Below are 17,583 nucleotides of genomic sequence, written 5' to 3' on the forward strand. Positions count from 1 at the left end.
AAAAAGCCTCTCCCCTATGACTGGTTAAAGCTAGAAAGTCTCTAACTTCAGTGTGATTTGTGAAATTATTCAACTTATGATTTTATGGTGAATCTTTGCCTATTCTTTTGGGTTTTACTATACACACTTTCACCTTAATATTTAGCAGTGGATTTGAGAGAAATCCGCTGTGAAGATTTCTAGAGCTATTTTTTTTACACAGGTTGATCTCTTTGAAATCTATTCTGCAAATTACAGCCATACCAGTATCCCTGAGCTCTAATCTTTGTCTCCTCAACTCAACTCCCTGCACATGGTTCAGATAATACTTCCAAGTAGAAATTCAACTCACCTTGATTTTTTTGTCTTTCTTGAATTGTTTACATATCTTAACTGATTGATTATTGTCCCATATCAAAAAAGTAGCCTTTTCACATATATATTTCTTATTTTCTAGTAATGTATAAGAAGACAATTTGATTACGGTTACAGGTGGAAGAAGTCTACAAATGGGTCTTATTCTTTTGACTAAATATTCAACTTCTTCATAATTAAAATACTATAAGCTAAAATGTATATTTTTTTTATATTTACAATGCTAAAATTGGGACCTTTATGTGTGGGGTAGCAGTGGAGCCCAGTTTTAGAGTCTTCTCTATCTATAATGCTCAGAACAGACATAGCGTATGTGCTCAATGTGTACTTGTCAGAAAATTCTCGAAGCAATCGGGGAATGTGTTTGTGCAGAACATATATCCAGGGCAAGTAGATTTTGAGTTCAGATCCAAATGTCAAACTACCTCATGTTGGTAATCAGTTTGCTTCTATTTCTCACTCCATTCCAGGAGCTCTAGGATTGTGATTTATTTTGCGTGGCCATCTTTTAAAATCTTTACTCTTGAATTGCCTTAGACAGTTAGGAAAATTACATCTTTTGTTCTTCCAACTAATGTGTCAGAGAAGGAGACATAATTATTTCCTGCAGAAATAGAATATAACAAAGTTGAATATATCTGAAGTTTGCTATCACCGTTATCTTCAGGTAATGTAATAATCCCATGTGTGTGTATGTGTGATCATTTTCATTACATCTGGGGAAGCCACAAAGCTCTGAGATGATGCAGACATTGGTCTTGTGAGAAATATGGTTGTTGTATTTTTAAATAATTTGCATCTAGTAAAAGATGTCTTTATAGGGTAGCCCTGGCATTGGATTTCTGTTGGTCTTCCTTTTCTGCTTCTAATGTGCCTAGAAAGAGATTATAATTTCCAATACACCTGAAGATAACCCAGCTTTTTTGATTGTTTGATTTTGGAGATGGTGGGCACAGGAAGTAATTGTCATTAAGAATAAGTAATTTAAAAAATATTTCAAAACTTAGTTCAATCACATTCTATTTCTGTGATTTGGGGAAATTTTTTAATCCTTTCTAGGTCTGTTTATTCATTGACAAAATAAGGGTAATAATTCCTTCTTTATAGCACTGCTTTGTGGATTAAATGGAATAATAATTAAGGTTCTTAATACAAAGTTTGGAATGTTATTGTAAACCAAGTAAATTGATAGTGTTATTATTACTATTAGTAGTAATGATATAGTGCTAAATTCCAAATAACAGTACACTGAATTTTTAGTCATAATTGCTGTTTTGCTTAGGTCTGTCCTTCGCATGAAAACTTTTGAGATATTTTTAGTTTTAGAGTCAGTTTTCAAGGCAAGGGTCAACCAACTATTCTCTGTTCAGAAGATCCTGTCTCATTTGGCATTGAAAACCCCCAGAGTGTCAGCAATAGTCAGAGTTGTCTTGAAGTTAGAGCCAGACGGTGGCCCTGTTGCCATTCTCACTCTCTTCTCTTCTCTACCACTCTCTGTGACAGGTACAATGACAGAACACAGTCCTCAGGCTGAATTTAGTATTTCAGGGGTGGACTGCCAGAGAACAGTTTGACTAGTTTGTCACTGTCCATCCACATTGGAAGCCATTTCAGTAATAAACCCATCTGGATCTCTGCTGTGCAGACAGATGGCAATAGATTGTTTTCACTGAAAATTACAGTCAGAATTGCCCTCTAAAGATACTGCTGCTGAACATATGGCTGAAACCTAAACACTTAAGATTGTAGGTTATCCACAGGCTCCAAGGATATCTGGGAAGGGTTCTTAGAATCAGTCTGGCTTTACCTCCCAAGTGTGTGCTGATGACAGTGATGAACCTTGCAGAGGACAACTTCTCTCTTATTTGGAATAATTCCTTATGCTCTTCTGTGGTGTCTCAGGGAAACTCTGAGTTCAGATCAGATCAGTCACTCAGTCGTGTCCGACTCTTTATGACCCCATGAATTAGAGATTAATATGTTTGCTTTTCAGTTTCTGTGATAGGTTGTGGAGATTATAGGATTTTTTCCATTCCAAGGAAGTGTTTTCTTTAATAATAATTGTGATACATGCTTACTATAGAAGTTTTATAAATATAACATTTGAAGGAAAAAGAAAATGCTCTTCCTCCCCCCTCCCCCCACTTCTGTACTCCAAAGACATTTTGAATTTTTATTTTTTCCCCTAGGCTGAGATTTTTTTTTTTTTTCCCTATAACCGGGTGTTTGCGAAATACACATTTGGTTGCCCACTCAATATTTAGGCTTCCTCTCACTTGCTATCAGGACCCCCAAATTGTTGGAAAGATCTTGTGTCTGGTCTTAGGTGATGAATCATACTCATGTTAGATTTTAGCTAAATCTGACAATTCTATTCCACTTTGGCAATTATTGAACTGAGTGAGCATGTATCTCAGGGCAGTGAGATGCATGAGAATGTCTACTGAGGATGTCTACTGGGTGGGAGGTTCTGGAAAGATTTTTATCTCTTATTAAAAATAGAATTAAACAAAGAGAGTTTTAAATGTTGACATTTAAAGATATTCTGTCTGGAGGACTAGTAGCTGCTTGGAGCCATGAAGCTATTTGCCTTGGGATGCAAGTCAATATCCTGAGGATGATGGAGTGGTGGAAGAAGCCTAGGTTTCTGATGATGCTGTGAATCTGATCATTCAACCCAGCTTCTTGTTAGTAAACAATAAATGTCAAAATAGTACAAACCAATGTTAATTTTGCTATTATTATTACTTGCTGTTAAACACATAGTCTCTGATGAATAGATCTTTTGAAAAACTGTGCTGAATAAAGTTTCAGCTATGAGATTGAAGAAAAGATTCTTGCTATTGGAAATAGTAGAACAGTTAGAAATTTCAGGATAAGGAAGATGCTATAATTCATGCTTTTTGCCCTTTAGACATTATATTTTGATTTAGATTTAATGTTACTCTAATGAAATAAAATGCAATTGAGCTGAAGCTGCTTTTTCCTCATGTGCATTGTGTTTTCCCCTCTTTTTTATTGGAATATAATCACTTTACATTGTTATGCTAGTTTCTACTGTATAACAATGTGAATCATATGTATACATATATCCCTCCCTCTTGAGCCTCTCTCCCATCCCCCATCCCATCCATCTAGGTCATCACAGAGCACCAAGCTGAGATCCCTGTGTTATACAGCAGCTTCTCACTATCTATTTCACACATGATAGTGTATATATGTCAATGCGACTCTCTCAATTCATCCTACCCTCTCTTTCCCCCATCCCTTGTCCACAAGTCTGTTCTTTACGTATGCATCTCTATTTCTGCCCTGCAAATAGCCAGTACACAGAAGCAACCTAGATGTCCATTGACAGATGAATGTACAAAGAAAATATGGTACCTATATACAATGGAATACTACTCAGCCATAAAAAGGAATGAAATTGTGTAATTTGTAGTGATCTGGATGAACCTAGAGCTGGTCACTTATGAACCTACAGAGTGAAGTAAATCAGAAAGAGAAAAATAAATATTGTATAATAGCATATATATATATATATATATATTTAGAAAAATGGTACTGATACATATATGTTTTGGAGCACATGTTTTTCATGAATTACTTGCATTACTAACCTGCTTAGAATTTATTTTGGCAGAGTGTTTGAGGGTTGGTGAATGTGATGTATAAATTATGCTGGCTACATTCCACTTTGAGTCAGTGGATTGACATTTTTTCTGCTCCAGGAAGTGGTATTACATAGTTCATCTTGTATTGTAACATCCAGCAGAGAGTGTTGCTCTGGCTACTGGTCAAGTTTTATCTGATTCTATAGGGCATGGGTAAAGCACAGAAGAAAAAATTAATGACTTTTTCTTTTAAAAATGAAAGAGTAAATGTTCAATGAGATGAAATTGTGAGTACCTAAAGCATTTTGAATAGCTATGTGTTGGAGCTGACTCTAGCCCTAGAACAAAGTGAATAGCTACCATTTATTGAAATCCTAGAATATGTCTATCATCTCACATTTATCTCATTTAATTTAATAAGTAAATACCTCCAGTTGTTGAGATTGTTGTGCTTCCCAGTTAAACATGACAAGCATCCTCAAGTGGATTCCTTTCTGGTTAATCATTATTCTCTTGTATTCTCTCCTGTATTTCTTTATGTAATAAATGTAGAGTGCATGCAGTCATTACCATGTGACCTTATTGCAAGACACTTAGCCTGATGTTTGGAGATTCTGCTCTGCCAACAGTCAGCCTTGCAGTGTTCCTCAGGACAAGTTTGTTGAGAGGCAAATTGCAGCCTTCTGCTCAGGGTCCTCAAAGTGCTCTGGCCTCAGGCCAGTGAGTGAGCTGGGGGCCCAGGGATAGGCTGGGGCCAGTATCCTGAAAACTCCAGAGTCCTCACCATGGCTGCCAACTGACTCGATCCAGCCCTTGAGGTGGCAGTGAACCTCTCCCCCATCCCAACCTCTGTGTCTTAATGATAGTGGCTCTCTCCATGGGTCTCAGTCTGTGGAGGCCACAGCAACTGAAGTATATGGACATTGCCATTAATGTAACAGCTTCAATCAGCTTCAGTCTGGGAATTAACCTGGTTGGTACTTGCTACAACATGTATTCCTATATAAATGACTTTCTTCAATTTAAATGAAAATCCTGAGGGCCAGTTGGTTCATGGGTGCCTTGCTTCCTCAGTGATGACAGCTGGGCAGGGTCTGAGGCCCTGATCCTGAGGGTACCATCAGCTGAGATCTGCTTCTTCAATCTGACCTGGGCACTGGTGGGAGCACTCAGATTGGGCTCTCTACTCCCAAGCGGAGTAACCGGCCCTGCACACTAACTCCTCCTCTTAGCCAGGGCCTGGAGCTCGGAGGGTGAAAGTTGAGTCTTGGGACCTTATCCTTTTTTGTGAAAACAGAGAGTAGCATTTGTTTCGGTGGGGGTTTATAGGAACACCATGACCTGACTGTGACCTAACCTCAAGAACAAAGGATCTATCAAAAAGTATACAAAGAATGCATGCTGGAGAGGGTGTGGAGAAAAGGGAACTCTCTTACACTGTTGGTGGGAATGCAAACTGGTACAGCTAGTATGGAGAACAGTGAGGAGATTCCTTAAAAAACTGGGAATAGAACTGCCATACGACCCAGCAATCCTACTTCTGGGCATACACACAGAGGAAACCAGAATTGAAAGAGACACACGTACCCCAATGTGCATTATAGCATTGTTTACAATAGCTAGGACACAGAAGCAACCTAAATGTCCATCGAGAGATGAATGGATGAGGAAGTTGCATATATACACAATGTAATATTACTCAGCTATAAAAAAGAACACATTTGAGTCAGTTCTAATGAGGTGGATGAAGCCAGAAGTAAGTCAGAAAGAGAAATACCTATACAGTATATTGACGCATATATATGGACTTTAAAAAGACAGTAACGACAACCCTATATGAAAGGCAGCACAAGAGACAGATATAAAGAACAGACTTTTTACTCTGTGGGAATAGACAAGAGTGGGATGATTTGAGAAAATAGCATTGAAGCATGTATATTACCATACGTAAAATAAATGACCAGTGCTAGTTCAATGTGTGAAGTAGGGCACTCAAAGCTGGTGCTCTGGGACAACCCAGAGGGATAGGGTGGGGAGGGAGGTGGGAGGGATGTTCAGGACTGGCGGGCAGATGTGCACCCATGGCTGATTCACACTGATGAATGGCAAAAACAACCACAATATTGTAATTAGCCTTCAATTAAAATAATTAATTTTTAAAAAGAACAAAGGATCTCACACCAGGAAGTTTGCAATAGCTAACCATGCTCCTTCCTCACCTTTCCTACAAAAGAGCTTTGCTGAAAGTTTTCACAGAGTTCAAAGTTTTTAAGTCCTGAGCCACCTGTCTCTTTTCATGGTACTGCAATAAATCCTTCTCTGCTCTAAACTCTAACTTTTCAGGGTTTTTTTTGACCTTACTGTGCATCAGGAATACGAATTTGCATTTGATGATAACACTTAGGCATTCATAAGAGTTATCTGGACTTCTCTTGGTAGGCTATGTGACCAATTCTATTCTATATCAGAATTGAATTTGATTCAATTCAATATATTGATAAATATAGCATTTATCAATGCTAAAAAGAGTTAGAAATCAATGTGGAAAAGATGAAACCTCCCTAACACTGTACACATAAGGCCAATTTCCAAGTAGATTATTTACCTGAATGTTTTTTTTAAAAAAAAAGATACTATTCTTATGTATTTGGATATAGAAATATTTTTTAAAAGGAAGTAAAATGCATTAAAGATAATGATTATTAAATTGGACTACACTAATTAATACTAACTTCTATTTCTCAAAAAACAATGTCAAATTAGTAGAGTGGACACACTACTATGTCATTCAGATTCCTCTTCAGTGAAGAGCTTGCTGTCTCAATTGCTGGGGGTATTGTGTGCAGCCAGTCAGCAGCTGTCAGGTTCTTCAGTAATTGTCTCAGTTACACAGATCTGCCTTGCCTAAGACCATTCCCTTTCTGGGATGGCACATAGCCATTGAGTGATTGATTCAAGAGTATAAAGATCTGACTATCTCCACCCAACTTGCGACAACTCCAAAAGGCCATTCTAATTAAAAACTCCCTACAGGCTCAGCTGAGGCTGTCATTGATCCCACATCACAGATTGACTTCTCTGCTTAATTTTGTCTCTTTTCCATTCCACAGTTATTGAGCCATGTAAGACTCCACAATAAGTATTTTGCACGCTAAACTTTGGAGTCTGTCTCCTGAGTAACCCAACCTGGGACCCAGAAATTTTTTAGAAAAGCTAAAAAGATGGAAGAAATATTTCCAGTTCATATAGCTGAAAAAAGATCATAAGTAAAATTTATAAAGAATACTACAAGTTATTAAGAAAGGTAAATAATCAGTATAAAAATGTGCAAGAAATTTGAACAGTCAATTCATGAAACAAAATATCCAAAATAACCAGTAAAACTTAAAAATGATTGTTAAATCTTATTAGCCATCAAAGAAATATAAGTTGAAAAAAACACAATAAGATAACTCTACACATCCACCAGAATGATTAACATTAAAAAGACTGTGAATAGGAAGTATTGGTAAGAATATGGAGGAAGAAGAACTCTTGTGCAGTACTCTTGCTAAAGTGGATGTAGCCACTTTGGAAACTGAAATGACAGATTGGGTTTATTTATAAGGTTTATGTAGGCACGTCTGAGAAATCTGTATGCAGGTCAGGAAGCAACAGTTAGAACTGGACATGGAACAACAGACTGGTTCCAAATAGGAAAAGGAGTATGTCAAGGCTGTATATTGTCACCCTGTTTATTTAACTTCTATGCAGAGTACATCATGAGAAACGCTGGACTGGAAGAAACACAAACTGGAATCAAGATTGCCAGGGGAAATATCAATAACCTCAGATATGCAGATGACACCACCCTTATGGCAAAAAGTGAAGAGGAACTAAAAAGCTTCTTGATGAAAGTGAAAGTGGAGAGTGCAAAAGTTGGCTTAAAGCTCAACATTCAGAAAATGAAGATCATGGCATCTGGTCCCATCACTTCATGGGAAATAGATGGGGAAACAGTGGAAACAGTATCAGACTTTATTTTTTTGGCTCCAAAATCACTGAAGATAGTGACTGCAGCCATGAAATTAAAAGACACTTACTCCTTGGAAGGAAAGTTATGCCCAACTTAGATAGCATATTCAAAAGCAGAGACATTACTTTGCCAACAAAGGTCTGTCTAGTCAAGGCTGTGGTTTTTCCAGTGGTCATGTATGGATGTGAGAGTTGGACTGTGAAGAAGGCTGAGCACCGAAGAATTGCTGGTTTTTAACTATGGTGTTGGAGAAGACTCTTGATAGTCCCTTGGACTGCAAGGAGATCCAACCATTGATGCTAAAGCTGAAACTCCAGTACTTTGGTCAACCTTATGCGAAGAGTTGATTCATTGGAAAAGACTCTGATGCTGGGAGGGATTGAGGGCAGGAGGAGAAGGGGACGACAGAGGATGAGATGGCTGGATGGCATCACTGACTCGATGGACATGAGTCTGAGTGAACTCCAGGAGTTGGTGATGGACAGGGAGGCCTGACGTGCTGTGGTTCATGGGGTCACAAAGAGTCGGACACGACTGAGCAACTGAACTGAATTGAACTGAACTGATGATTAGTAATTTCACTCCTACATATACAACCATAATAAATTTGTGCATATGTTTAGAAGTCATGATAATGGTGACCTTTGGGTTAATGGGGAAGAGACACAAAGGGGATAACTGGGGTGCATTTTGCTATATGTGTATTAAATTCCACAATTAAAAAAATCAAATAATTGACTGTAAAGATTAATGATAATAATAGTATTTTAGTAATGGAATCATGAAAATTTTCCCTTGGCCACCATAAGACTGAATCAGAGAAATAATGAAGACTTTGGGACACAGGCTGAATGTCTATAATTTGTTAATATTGGACAGGAAGAACAGGTAAAAATGTGATGATGTTATCAAGGTAAGATCTGTGTTTTCCAGTCTTACATCAAGATCACGCCACATTTATAAATTACAGTACATTTCAGCACCTCAGACTATATGTCAGTAGAAAGAGGACTGGTTCTATTATTATTTTCATGGATCAGCTATTTGACCTCTGATTTTTGTATCTTTGTTGATAAAATGCTAACAAGACCTATCTCATGCTGTTATTGTAAAGAATAAAGAAAATAAGGTACATAAAATGTCTGCATATCATAGATACTAGATGATAATGGTTTCTTTGTCATCACATCTACAGAATCTTGTCATTGTTGGCTTGTCATAGTGGGCATTGAAATTGACCGTCCAACTTTCAGTCAACTCCCTCTCTGCCATGGAGCAACGAATGGTGTGTTTTTAGAGATATATTCTAATTCCAGGGTTGGATTCTGATTTGTTAAGTTTATTCACTGAATTCCCACACTCCTTGCCAACAATTGGTTCAACAACCATGGCTAAACATTCCCAAGCAATGGGATTTATCTATGAGAAATTCAGCTTGAGAATGAAGATGACCCACAGCAGAGGGCATTCCTGAAAGACTTTTTGGGAAACAGCTTCAATTCTACTCACAATACACCTGAAGCAGCCTCTTCAACTTCTCAGCTTCTGGCTATATTAGCATACACTTTCATATTTCTTAAAGCCCATATAAGTTGAAGTTCTATCATAGTCAAACCATTTCATCTGATATGCTCATATCAATTTATGAACAAAATCATTAGATCTTCTTTATATGAAATATTTTAAAGCCTGTATCTTATAATTGATTTGGAAACAAGTGTTATACAATATAATTATCCTAGGAGTTATATGACTATTAAATTCCTCTTTACTTTAGTCAGACAATTCTGATCTGTCTGAAGTCTCTTTCCTAGAACAATGCCTCTTCACAAAGTACCAAGTTCCAGGCAAAAAAAAAAAAAAAAAAGAATTCTGTGTGCTGTAGCCTTTCCAACACAAAATAAAGTTGTGTTCCCTTCTTCCTTTGTAGTAACATCACTCTGTATGTTTATGTCTCTCTGCCTTTGATTGCTCTGTGCTGCTATATCTCTGTTTCTTTCTGTCACTTTCGCCTCTCTTGTCACTTTGTCTCATTCTGTTTCCGTATCTTTTTGTCTCTATCCATCTGAACTGTTTTTCTGAGTCTCTTTTTCCCTGTTTCTGGTCTTGCCAGCACAGACAGACTTTGCTCAGAAAGATTGATAATTTGTTTGGAATAGTGAGTGACTCTTCTGTGTTTCTGATTATTCATTTTTCTAACCTAAATGGTTATAGTAAGGATTATGTGAAATAATATATAAAATGCCAAGTTCATAACAAGTACTAAATTAAATGGTTTCACCATTGCCCATCTTGCTTGGATTCTTCTTCCTCTAGATAGACCAAAAAAAAAAAAAAAATCATGTTTTCTCTGCACTTTGAATAATTTGCCATCTGTGGTGTGGAGGATCATGACTGAGCAAGCTTGGTGTTTCATTTCTCAATTACTGTGCACTCTTTAGAGGCTTGGCTGTACTCTTCTAATGTACTTCTCATTCCCACTGATTAAAATATCTTTCTCTTTTCTTGTGATGTTAAGTTCAGAGGAAAACAGTGGAGTAGACAGCATGTGGTCTTTGGAGCAAAATACCCTCATGTTTCCTCTGTCCAAATAACATCTAGAATACCACCAAAAACATTATTTTGTTTTTGTTGTTGTTGCTGTTGTGATTTATCTTGTCCTCAAAGTTCTCTTTTCACCATGTGCTTCCACATCCAGGTCTTGGGGTTCATTAAAACATTTGTAGTCTTGACTGAGATACCTGCTTTTTTAAAACCCATCTTTAGAATCTATTTCTTTTGGATACTGTATATCTTCAAGTGTTGATTTCTAGCCATGAGTTTCACCTAGTCAAATCTCAAGAATATCTACAGTATTTTCAGTCTAGCATTAAAATAGCAAATATATTTGATATATGTAGTCTATTAGTCTATGCAGTGATACTAGGACAATTTATTTGTTTAATAAGTATGCATGTGTGGATAATTATATATGTAGAATATAGTAAAATAAAAATCCTTCCATGTGCTAGTGCTGGGTGCTGGGGTGCAATTTTGAATAAGATAAACCTAGTCTCAATATCTTTTTGCCTTCTCATACTGTAAAAAGAAAGAGAGTGAAGAGGAACTGAAGAGCCTCTTGATGAAGGTGAAAGAGGAGAGTGAAAAAGCTGGCTTAAAACTCAATATTCAAAAAATGAAGATCATGGCATCTGGTCCCATCATTTCAATGGCAGATAGATGGAGAAACAATGGAAACAGTGACAGACTTTATTTTCTTGGTCTCCAAAATCACCGCAGATGGCGACTGGAGCCATAATTAGAAGATGCCTGCTCCTTGGAAGAAAAGCTATGAACAAGCTAGACAGTATATTAAAAAAGTAGAGACATTACTTTGCCAACAAAAGTCCATATAGTCAAAGCTATGGCTTTTCCAGTAGTCATGTATGGATGTGAGAGTTGGACTATAAAGAAAGCTGAGCACTGAAGAATTGATTCTTTTTTTTTTTTTTTAGAATTGATTCTTTTGAACTGTAGTGTTGGAGAAGACTCTTGAGAGTCTCTTGGACTTCAAGGAGATCAAACCAGTCAATCCTAAAGGAATTCCATCCTGACTATTCATCAGAAGGATTGATGCTGAAGCTGAAGCTCCGATACTTTGGCCACCTGATACAGAGGGCTGACTCATAAGAAAAGGCCCCGATTCTGTGAAATATTGAAGGCAGAAGAAGAGGATGACAGATGACAAGCTGGTTGGATGGCATCACTGACTCAATGGACATGAGTTTGAGCAAGTTCCAGGAGATGGTGAAGGACAGGGAAGCCTGGTGTGCTGCAGGCCATGGGATCACAAAGAGTCGGATATGACTGAGCGACTGAACAACAGCGACAGCAGTCTCAACCACTTGGAGACTACTGAACTGAATTGAATAGTGTTTATCCCCCATCCTTAAATTCATGCCTATCTGAAACCTGTGATTGTGGTCTTATATGGAAATAGACTCTTTACAGATATAATCAAGTTAAAATAAAAGTTATTCTAGATTAGCATGGGCACTAAATTCAACTGGAGGAGGAAATGACAACCCACTCCAATATTCTTGCTTGGAAAAATCTGTGGACACAGGAGCCTGGTGGGCTACAGTCCATGGGATCGCAAAGAGTTGGACACGACTGAGTATGCACCTGGGTATGTTAAATCCGATTTTATAGTTGTGTTTATAAGAAGAGAGAAATTTGGACAAATGAGGAATGCAGAGAGAATATGGACAGAGGAGGAGGCTCTGTGAAGTTATAGGCAAAAATTGGAGGTATGTATCCATAAGCCAAGGGATTTCAAGAACTGTCAACAACCACCAAAGGTAGGAGAGAAGCATGGAATGGATTCTACCTCAAAGACTCTGGTAGGAACCAACAATGATGACAGGTTGATTTCAGGCTTCTAATCTCCAGAACTGAGAGAGAATATTAATACATTTCTACTGTTTGAAACCTACCCATTTTGTAGTTAATATTTACAACTGCCTTAGGAAATAGATGATATACAGTATCATTCTTAAGCTCCTTTCCTTTCTGTTGTCCCACTCTATCCACTTTTGAAGTATTATCTAGGCATTTTTCTTCATATCTTCAGGTCATTTGTTTTATGACTTCAGGATCATGATGGTAATTCATTTATTCTTGTTTACTATGGGACACATCCTTTGCATGCCAGTAGCCTTTGATTTAGAATCATAAATCACAGTCTGTGAATATGTTCTTTGATACTATTTAATCCGCATCAACCATTTCTGTATCTTCCATCCTCAACCTAAAGTATGCTGTTCCACAGGAAGGAAAACATATTGTATGCTTCTAGTCCTTCAGTGATGTATACATTGCATATGATCTATTGACAAATGGCTCCCCATTTAGTATTTAATTCAGTTTGACTTGTACCCTCTGTATTGTTTTTTTTTTTCTCTATAGAAAATGTGAGTGTACTAAGGCTAGAGGGTCTTATTTTCTAATTATCTTTCTCCCTTTTTCCCCTCTCTCATAATCTTCAGCAATGAGATGAGCACAAAGTCAGAATTTAATACTAATTGGGTGACTTATTTGCTTTGACTCTTGCTTTTTTCCCAGGAGAGTTTGGGGAGTAGTTGGACATACATTAATTGGAATGCCCTTTGGAAATCCCTGGCTAGGTCCTAATGATGTTCAGAATTCATGAGCATGCCTGTGTTCATGTGTGCTCAGTTGCTCAGTTGTGTCCAACTCTTTGTGACCCCAAGGACTGTAGCCAGCCAGGCTCCCCACCCATGAGATTTTCCCAGCAAGACTCCTGGAGTGGGTTGCCATTTCCTCCTCCAGGGGCTCTTTCTGATCAAGGGATTGAACCCATGTGTCCTGCATCTCCTGCAATGGCAGGCAAATTCTTTACCATTGTGTCACCTGGGAATCCCTAGAATTCATGACAGTAGAAGTCAATTCCCAAATTTTGCTACTAAGTGATTTTGGATAATATTCTTGGGAAGATCTAGGTTATCACTATTTTCTCCACTGTGTAGTTTAGGGTTACTGGGGTCTATCTTTATTTGGACTTAGGATCCTCTGAGGGTCCTATGAAGTCAATATTGGTGCAAGTGACCCTCAAGGGAGAATCTCTGTGAAAGCCTAGTTTCATGGAGTATTTTACTAGAAATGAATGTCCATATGCAAAACGGTTGTTCATGAACACAGTTCTTCATTTGGAATAAAAATTTCCCATCAGTGAGTGGCTCTAACAGATATTCATCTGTCATTTATACAAAAGGTTTTTCTTATTAATTAATCAGATATGAAGGTTTAAAAAATTAAGTTTCTTGGTGTTAAGCTCTGGCAAATTTGTAAATTGCTCTGTAGATATTTACTTTTCTTGGTAAAAATTTCCAGTGAAAGTATAACTTAAAAGCATAGATTGTCTAGTTGGAAAGTTCAATTTCTGAAACATTAACATCCAAATTTTAGTGATCATAATATTATTTTAGACTTAGCAAAACTGTAGTAACTTCTAAATCTAAGCATTAAGAATAATCAAATACAGCATGATTGAATAGTCACAAAAATATTATTGAGTCTTTGGTTTTTAACACACATTTTGGTTGAAAGCTGTTTCTAGATAATAAGAGAAATTAGTTAGAACACATACTATCAAATTAAAAAGGGTTAATGGTCTCAGGCACCCAATATTTTTGTATGCTTTAATTTCTTAGTTATGACATGGACTGTACTATAAGAGTAGACAAAGAAATGGAGGCAGTGTTCATTAAACTAACTATATACTAAATTACTCTCTCTGAAAAAATGTTTTTATTATGGATCTGTTTATGAAATTAATAGTTTTTGAGTGTCTTAATCTGTTTGGATGGCTATGATGGGTTGGTTGGCTTATAAACAACAGACATTTATTTCTCAGTCTGTAGTCTGGGAAGAAGTCCAAGTTCAAGGTACAAGGATGGTCACGTTCTGGTGAAGGCGCTCTTCCTGGTTCAGAGCTGGTTCTCTATGTGTCCCTACATTTTACAAGGGACTAAGAAACTTGATGGTATCTCTTAGTATAAGAACGCTAATCTCATTCATGATGGCTCCACACTCATGACAAACACTCCCATCAGCCCTACATTGTAATACCATCACTTTGGGCATTAGGATTTCAATGTATAAATTTTGGAGGGACACAAACTTTCAGACCATAGAATAGAGCAGCTTAGACATCTAAGCAGTGTAATAGTTAATTTTGATGGTATAAATGTACAAACATGTATGATTTGGGATCTACTTCCACGGGTCTTATACTCAATGTAGAGGGATGATAAAACAGGGCAAATTTAGTGTATATTTCTCATTCTTTATGGCTTTCTAGAATCCAAACTGTCTTTCATTCCTTGTCAAGGAAGTTTTCACTTTATGAATCTTGGTGGGAGCTATGACCTGTCTCTTACTATGGAATCTGAATATTCTAGACTCATTTTGCTAGCCAGCCTTGCACCTAGAGCATGGGATGTTTTCTGGTTCTTAATTAAGTGCTACCACTCTGGACAGAAAGATTTCAGGAACAAGGTAAACTATCTGATGATTGTTCCAGTAATATTGAGTTCCTCAGGAAGCTATACAGTTGGCAATACTCAACATCCATGACAAGGGTCAATAGTGTCTGTGGGTCAAGATGAGACCCTGGGAGGTTGGTAGCAGCATGAGTTTTTGTACATATTCCCCCAAATTTTTTATAGTTGGATTTGGGGTATTATTTCTGATTCTTTCCCTAATTCTTCAGCATTCTTGGCAATTTTATTAGTTACCCAATTTATCTTTCTGCTTAAATAATCCAGAATTCGTTTTTATTTTTTAATTTAAAAACCTGAGTGAGTCTATCTCTCTCCATATAATTCAATTTGTGAAAAGTGCCATAAGTCTAGCAGAGAATGATATTACTCTGGATGGAGTCCTTTCAATCTACCTCTCATTCTAAGGGTATGTGGTTTCATTGGTTTCCCACTTTGAAAAGTTGAGTTGTCTAATCCAGCACTTGTAAAAATGAATTTTCTTCATTTATAATTTTTCACCAGCAAAGATTTACAACATCTTGTTGGATCTACAAATTATTCTAAAATACTTTCAACCTAGATCTCTCTGGGGCATTCAGGATTTAACAAATTGATCATATTGTAAACATGCTTCATGACACTTTTTGCCCCTATAATGGATCTGGTGAATTAGTTAGCTTAATTAACACAGAACATGAAATTAGATAATTCAAGTTAAAAAGAATGAAAAATATTCTAAGCCTGAATTAATTATATTTCAATGTTAACTAAGTAAGTAGGCAATTGCCAATGCTTCATATTCCTTTTGTTTAGGCTGCTTTGAGCCAGTAGAAAGCTGGAATAAGGCATATAGTTTAGATGTTATGAAGCTTTGGGGGCCAATATGCCGCATTTCACTGGCAATAAAGAATGCTGAAATGAAATTTTCTGTATTGTGCTCTGTCATGTTCTCTAGAAGTTGGAACTAACTAACAAGCATGCTAATTCAACTGCAACCTTTCATACACATTTGAGGTTCTGTGGTGCCATCTTCATATAATATTTCTACCATTATAAGCAGAGACATCATTTTGCTGGCAAAGATCTGTATAATTAAAGCTATGTTTTTTTCCAGTAGTCGTGTATGGATGTGACAGTTGGAATATGAAGAAGACTGAGTACCAAAGAATTGATGCTTTCACATTGTGGTGTTGGAGAAGACTCTTGAGAGTTCCTTGGACTTCATGGAGATCAAACCAGACAATCCTAAAGGAAATATACCCTGAATATTCATTGGAAGGACTGATGCTGAAGCTGAAGCTCCAATACCTTGGCCATCTGATGTGAAGAGCCAACTCATTGGAAAAGTCCCTGGTACTGGGAAAGATTGAAGGCAGGAGGAGAAGGTGATGAAAGAAGATGAGATATTTAGATAGTGTCACCAACTCAAAGCACATGAATTTGAGCAAACCTTTGGAAATAGTGCAGAACAGAGGAATCTGGCATGCTGCATTCAGTGGAGTTGCGAAGAGTTGCACACAACTTAGTGACTGAACAACAACAACATAAACAATCACTCTAGGTTATGGTCTTATTAGCACCTTGGAGAAAGTTTTACAGGAAGTACTTAAATAAATGTATACCCTTCTCCAGCCTTACATTCTTTACCTTCATTGCAGTTTCCCAGGGTTTAAAATCAATCTAAGTCATGTATTCAGATTGGAGATTTTCCCATCTGTTTTATACACACTGATCAATGCATTTCAACTCAACAGTGGTTTCAGAGCATTTGCTTTGTGTCCAGCCATAGTCAAAGTACCTAAAGACTCTTCTTTTCTACATCAGTTTGGTCACAGGTCAGCCACTACAAAGAATTGTGTTAAACTCCTTTGACAGGCTGCTGGCTCTACATATAGTCAATGACTTAGAAGTATATTTGTTGATATGAACAAATTGTGATGTTTGAAACTTTGACTACGAAATTCGTCACCTTTCCTCCTATTCCCCTTAAAATGCCCTTAACCTCTACTTGTATACTATGTGATGCTGTAAACTCATCACCTGTTTAGTCAAGTGCTAATGTAGTTCAATATTTGTAGTCTACTTATGTGGTTTAGTATTTTGTGTTGTAGGTTAAAGGATCATTGAATATAGATAATGTTTTTATTAATCTGTCTTGAAATATATCCTTACCATGGATAACCTTAACTGAGGGTTATCTATCTATTCTCAATTGTACACATTTGATGTGGATCCACAAAAATGGTAATAGACCTTTTTGGTAATTAATTTTTTAAATTTAAATACAACTTATGTACAATATTATTTTAGCTTCAGGTATACTATATGATAATTTAACACACAAGTGTTATATATGAAATGATCACTGCAATAATTCTAGTAAATGTACCCATACAGTCTCACAATGTTATTAATGTATATCCCCATGACCTAGTTATTATATGACCAGAGGTTTGTACCTCTTAACCATTTCACCATATTCCCACTCCCCTACTCTTCTACCTTCTGACAATCACCTGCTTATTTCTCTATCTGAGTCAGTTTTCATTTTTTGTTG

Source organism: Bos grunniens, chromosome 15, assembly GCF_055505025.1.
Source record: "Bos grunniens cultivar Pamir isolate PY7600 chromosome 15, Bosgru_T2T1.0, whole genome shotgun sequence".
Taxonomy (NCBI): Eukaryota; Metazoa; Chordata; class Mammalia; order Artiodactyla; family Bovidae; genus Bos; species Bos grunniens.